The sequence below is a fragment of the Otolemur garnettii genome, unplaced genomic scaffold, assembly GCF_000181295.1.
Source record: "Otolemur garnettii isolate 467f Iridium unplaced genomic scaffold, OtoGar3 scaffold00028, whole genome shotgun sequence".
Taxonomy (NCBI): domain Eukaryota; kingdom Metazoa; phylum Chordata; class Mammalia; order Primates; family Galagidae; genus Otolemur; species Otolemur garnettii.
Window position 1 is genome coordinate 8,590,335 of NW_003852423.1, and position 6,494 is coordinate 8,596,828.

The following is a 6,494-nucleotide window of genomic DNA, read 5'->3' on the forward strand; positions in this document are numbered from 1 at the left end:
GCGCCGCCCCGCGCCCCGCGCCTCCAGCTCTCCCCGCTTCCCTTTCTTCCCCCGCGTCTTTGTCTGCGTCTCCCTCCCCTCTCCTCCTCCTCCTCCTTTGTGTCTCGGGCAAGACAGCCTCAGTAACCAGCGACCCTGCCAGGGCCGACTGCCGGTGACCCCCCGACCGCGAGGTGCACGGCCCGTTGCCCTGCTGGTGGCACATTTGGGCAAAGAGTTAGTGGCCGCAGTGAGGCCGCCACCCTCACACTCAGTCAACGCCACGGCCGCCCTCCCTCTCCTTCCGCTGCCGCAGTCCCTTACTCCCCACTGCTCCTCCATCTCTAAGAAAGATGACCTCATACTGGCTTCGGGCCTGTCCTAGTTTTCTTCCCCCGCTCTGCGTGTTTGTGGTCATTTTTATGATTGCAGAACAAAACCAAAACAGCCATGCACTCAAGGCTGCTAGGAGAAGGCTGTGCAAGAGTTACAGCGCAGGTAAGGAATGAGGTGGAAAGACAGACGCAGGACTGCCTGGAGACAGGTGGTTGGAGAACAGTGACCATTTAAGCTCCTGGGATTCCTTTTCCTAGTCCTCGGTAGCTGTGCTGCCCACTGGGGCAGCTCCTGACGTCAGGAGGCTACTGAGCACTTGAAAGGTGGCTAATTCAAATCAAGATGTTCTCTTAGTGGAAAATTGTAAAGAAGACCCTGTAGGAAACAAAGAATGCACACGGTCTCAGTAATGATTGTAACATATTGATTGGATATTAAAACGGTAATAGTTCAGGAGTGAAAAAATATAGTATTATAATCAATTAAATTTGTTTCTTTTTAACTTAAAAAATGTGGCTACAAAGAACATCTAAAACTATACACGTGGCTGGTGTTATATTTCTGGTAGCAATAGTCTATCTAGACCAGTGGTTTTCAACCAATGTGCAGTGAGAGGACCTTACATGTGCCGAGAAAATTTTTAAAGATCATTAATTACATTATTTTGGAAAGAAGTTCAAAGCACAGTAAATATACTTTTTTTTACTCTTTTTTGATCAACATAGGTTCAAGTGTGCCGTGAGATAAAAAAGGTTGAAAAACACTGGTCTAGAGGCTTAAGGCCCAGAGCTTTCCTCTAAACTCTTCCCTCTTTACACTGCAGATGCCTTGGAACAGGGGAGGGACAGGGAAGATCCTTGGATCTTAGGCATCAAATGCCCAGGAAAATAACTTGAAAGTATTTGGGGTTATGTTAAAACCCCACAACACTGCATAGAAGCAGTAGCTTAGATTGCAAGCTGCTCTTTTTGCCTTTGTTCACTGTAAAGGAAACTCACGCTCTCCCACAGCTGGGCCGTAATGCCACGGACCATCCGTCGGGGTGTGGAGCCTCTAGGAGCGTTTTGTGCCTTTTAGGAGTTATTTGTTGCACACTAAAGTTGCTGACATGCCCTTCAGGAAAGTGAATACTGTGTATGCACTGTAGCAACTATTTCATAAGGATTTTTGGTGTACATTGTTCCTCAGCACGCACAGGCTGCGGAGTAAGGGCTCCCGGAGTATGCATTGACATGATGCGCGGCAAATGATCCAGGCATGGGGGAGTCCCTCAGTGTGCATTGATTCCATACACGGCCACGGCTCCTACAGGGCTTTTATGGCACAGCTCGCCAATGATCCGTGTGTTAAAGACTCCCAGAATACACATTGACACGATAGACTGGAATTGTTTGGGTCTATCGTGGCAATGATCCGGGGCTAATGGTGGTGTCTTATGCACTTTCATTGAGATTGGAATGCTCCTGGTCCTAATGGCAGGACCAGAACTGCCCCAGTTAAGTCCCACCATGACTCCCACTGAAGGGTGCGTGGGTTTTTGACCTCCTGCTTCACGACACTGTGGCATCGCTAATGTTTGTTGATATTTTAACTGATGCAATTGAGTTAGCATTTTTTTCACCAGATGGCCTTTTTGTCATTCAATACCTGGATTGAGGATCCATGTACTGATGGTTTCATCTGGTTTATCATAGTGAAAGGCCTAGAAAGATTCATATATAAAGCAAGAAAGTGATTAGAGGAGAATAAGCTTGAGAGATGCATATGAGGTTGAGAGCTACATGGAATAAATAATCTCTGTTCTGAGACAACCTGGTTGGCTAGGCTGAAATAGATAAAACAAGAAGGGCTCTAACCCGGCCCGGTCCAGCTAAACGACAATGACAACCGCAACAAAAAATAGCACCTGTAGTCCCAGCTACTTGGGAGGCTGAGCAAGAGAATCGCTTAAGCCCAAGAGTTTGAGGTTGCTGTGAGCTGTGACACCATAGCACTCTACTGAGGGTGACATAGTGAGACTCTATCTCAAAAAAAAAAAAAAAAAGAAGTTGATAAGTTGGAATACATTTTAAAAAAATCACACATGTAATATGTTCAATAGTAAAATATTGAACATACAAAAAATTACAAAAAACAGTAATTTAAATACTGCAGAAGTGTATGAAATAAAAAACGAATTTTCCCTCTCCTTCCTTTCTTCTATACCACCACTGTTACAGTCAACTGTATGGGGTGTATGATTGTATTATTGATTGAAATTATTAATTGAAAAATACAAGACATTGAAGAGTAATGTTTGTAAAATTTGTGTAAAAAAGAACAGATACAAAGTCATGTGCTGATTAAGAACATTTTGATCAACCACAAGCTGCATACATTTACACAATGTTGGTCCCAAAAGGTTATTACAGAGATGAAAAATTCCTATTGCCTACTAAGATTGTATCTGTCTCTACATCATAACAAAATGTATTACTGGCATGCGGTGGCGCTGTTTATGCAAACCTACCATGCTGCCAGTGTGTAAAAGTATCGCACATACAATTGTGTACTATACATTATAGTTGACAATGATAAATAATGACTGTTTATGTATTTACTGTACTTTTTATTATTATTTTAAAGTGTATTATATGTGTACATACACACACACACAAATATATCTAACATTTTACACAAATATATATAAAGTTAACTTTATATAATAACATCTCAGGCAGGTCCTTCAGGAGGTGTCCAGAAGAAGGCATTGTTATCACAGGAGATGACAGCTCCGTATGTATTATTGCCCTGAAGACCTTCTAGTGGGATAGTGATACTGATGCTCCTGACCCTGTGTAGGCCTAGTCTAAGGGCTCTGTTCATATCTAAGTTTTTAACAAAAAAAATTTTTTTTTGAGTCTCTCTCAGTTACCCTGGGAGGAGTGTTGTGGCATCATGGCTCACAGCAACTCAAACTCTTGGGCTTAAGTGATCCTCTTGCCTCAGCTTCCAAGTAGCTGGGACTACAGGCACTCACCACAATGCCAGGCTAGTTTTTCTATTTAGTAGAGATGAGGTCTTGCTCTTGCTCAGGCTGGCCTCAAACTTCTGAGCTCAAGCAATCCTCCCACCTTGACCTGCCAGAGGATTACAGGTTTGAGCCACTAGGCCCGGCCACATTCACCCACTAATCACTGACTCAGCCCAGGCGACTTCCAGTCCTGCCACCTCTGTTCATGGTAAGTGCCCTATATAGGTGTACTGGGTTTTGTCTGTTAAGCTATATTTTACTGTACTTTTTCTATGTTTGGATATGTTTATATTTATAAATGCCATTGTGTTAAAGTTTTCTCCAGTATTCAGTATAGTAACATACTTAACAGGTTTATTGCTCTACACCATATTGCCCAGGCAGGCAGTGGGATATATCATCTAGGTTTATGTTAATACACGCCATAGCATTCACACAACGATGAAATCTCCTAATGATGCATTTCTCAAAAAGTATCCCATTGTTAAGTGACGCATGAGTGTATATCGAGCATCCCTTCTCAGCACATTTAGGTCTGTTACATTCTTTGTTATGACTGCATGGAATTCCAGGATATGGATATAATAATTTTAAAATTTATGCTATTTCAATCATCACTGTAATGAGTATTCTCATGCATTTGCATTTGAGGATTTGTGCAAGTATGTTCATATAGTTTTTAGCAATGGAAATTCTGGGACAATATATATTGCCAAGAACCATCTTACTCTCCAGCTAACTGTATGTGTGCATATCTTCCCACTCCAGGCCAATGTGATGTTTTAGCATGGAGGGCACTTATAAAGTGCAAGAGTGAATTTCCCTAACAATTTCTCTGCACAGCTTTATGCTGAGAGCCCAGTCGTGGGGGCCGTGATAAATGCAGCCAAGTGAGGAAGTCAGACTATAAAGTAGGAAGTCCTGTTAGTCAAGATTAAAAAAAAAAAATAGAGTCACAAATCACACTATCAACACGGAAGAACTGGAATTAGATGACTTTAACTCAGGATTCAGCAAATATTTAATGGGAAGTTGTAAGTGACTCCTCCACTAGATTGTAAGTCCCTTGAGAACAGGAACTTTGTCTTTTTATCTCTGTGGCATCCACAAAATTGTGGCATGGAGCATGGTCTGGAGTTGTTTCTATTGTTGTTTGCTTGTTCTAGTTGGCCATTATTGTCTACCATATGTCTGGCTCTACCTGAAGCTGGGCATTCAAGATGTCGACATATAATCCTTTCTCTCAGGAGCTCAGAGCAGGAGAGACAGTGGATGTCAACCAGGCTGAAAGTTCACACAGTGCAGATGAAGTGATCATTGAGCAGCTAACTCTGATGGAGTAAGTAAAGTTTCCCCAAGGTCTGACATTTGACCTGGTCTTGGAAGATGAGCAGGGAGTGGTGTCCAGACCATGGAAAGTGAGCTTTCTGGAAATGTGGGTGTGAATGGCTCATAAGGGTTGTATGTTGCAGGTGGGAGAGGAGGGTAGAAGGGGGAGGAGGCACTGGGTCAGGTGTCCTGGAGCATAAAGGGATGAGACAGAGGGAAGGCCTGGGGGTTCTCGCTCAGACTCTGTATCTGAACTACAGTGGGGCATTTGTGAAAACCCCCTAGCTTTACAGTGCCTCAGTTGTAAAATGGTTGGATAATTTCTTCTTTTCCTTTATTTTGCCAAAGATAATTATTTTTTTGCATGATATTTGCCTATAAAAATATTATTGAGAATTATAAGGCATCATGCAATCATTGATAACCTAATTAATAACTGTACACCTAAGCTAGGTGGACATACAATCTAAAATTTAAAAACTAGTTCCAGAAAAGTACATAAAAAAATTCAACACCATGGGGTTTTAAACATAGTTGATATTTGCAGTTTCATGTTCTTAAAAAGTGCTTCAAATGTGCTGCTGGAAAGTTGTTCTTTATAAATGGCGCTGGAGTAATGTCAGGTTATAAACTCCAAAAAACTAATTGTTTTTATGGAATTAGAAAGCTAAGAGTGTGATTTTCAAACTTACTTGAATCAGTTTTCAATTCTGCTTAAAATTAAGTTGATACAATATTAATAATCTAAAAACAATCTGCTTTATAAGCAACAAAAATCTATTGAATTCAAGTTATGCATGGGTAGTGTTAAAATCTCTGAGATGTGGAACCAATACAGGTTGGTTTTAATCAATGTAGTGCACCGTCCAGTGGAAATCCTCTCCGTAACCTTGTCTTTTGAGCAGACTACGTATGAAAACTTCTAAGGGTTGGGCATTTAGGTCTTTCAGAGATACACTGCTTTTTCCTGTTGTCTAACCAGTTAAGCCAAACATCTCTCATAATCTCTCTTCGCTGATGGCTTCAGATCTGTTAATCTTATTCCCAAGAATCAGTACAGGCACATTAGCAATGGTTTCATCTGCCTTTACTGAGTCAAGTTCTTCTTTTGACTCTTACCAGCCTTTCCCGGTCTGCACAATCCCCCAGAAATACAATGCCATTGATGGCAGAAAGGTCGTTTTTGACACTCTTTGAGTCTGAACGTGTCCCCCTAGATCGAAAGTTGTAAAAGTCATGCCAGCCTGGTCAGTTCTTCCGAAGTGGGATGTAATGTTGGGAAATGTCCGAGTCTGGCTTCTTTTAGCATGTGTAGCAATGGTGTTTTTTCTGCATTATCCAATCTAAGAAATACCAATTTGCCAGTTTTCTTATATAATCCTAGAAACTGTCCCACATGCCTGAAACTACTATAAGTCCAATCAAATATAAAGAACATATCCAAATCTGATAGGGTCTCCCACTGAATAGCATGCAATCCCCTGCTTAGCATCAGCCCTACACTCAGAGACCGAACTACAAAGAGCAATGGCTGCCAAGGCCCCAATTTCTAATATAGTCTTGTCTGCAAGAACTTTATCTTCCTTTCTCTGTACTGAGGGGCACTGTGTGAGATCTCAGGGTGTTCCTTCAAGATGGTAGTAAGTGGCTGCATCCTTGTGTAATTTGCTGCAACTAACCACTCTAGGCACTTACTGTGACCTCAGAGGCTTCATATATCTTTCCAAAAACAAAAAAAGAAAAGAGAGGATATTACTAAAAATGAGTAAAACAAAGCATAGGCGGTATAAATCTTTTGGTAATTACTCTTTGTAGGCAATTGAATCCTATCTCCACT

General features: G+C 41.6%; 1 pseudogene; it reads right to left on the reverse strand.

The window, feature by feature from the left end:
- Positions 1-5,502: 5,502 nt before the first annotated feature.
- On the reverse strand, positions 5,503-6,096 carry LOC100953347 (annotated as a pseudogene).
- Between the last annotated feature and the right edge of the window lie 398 nt (positions 6,097-6,494).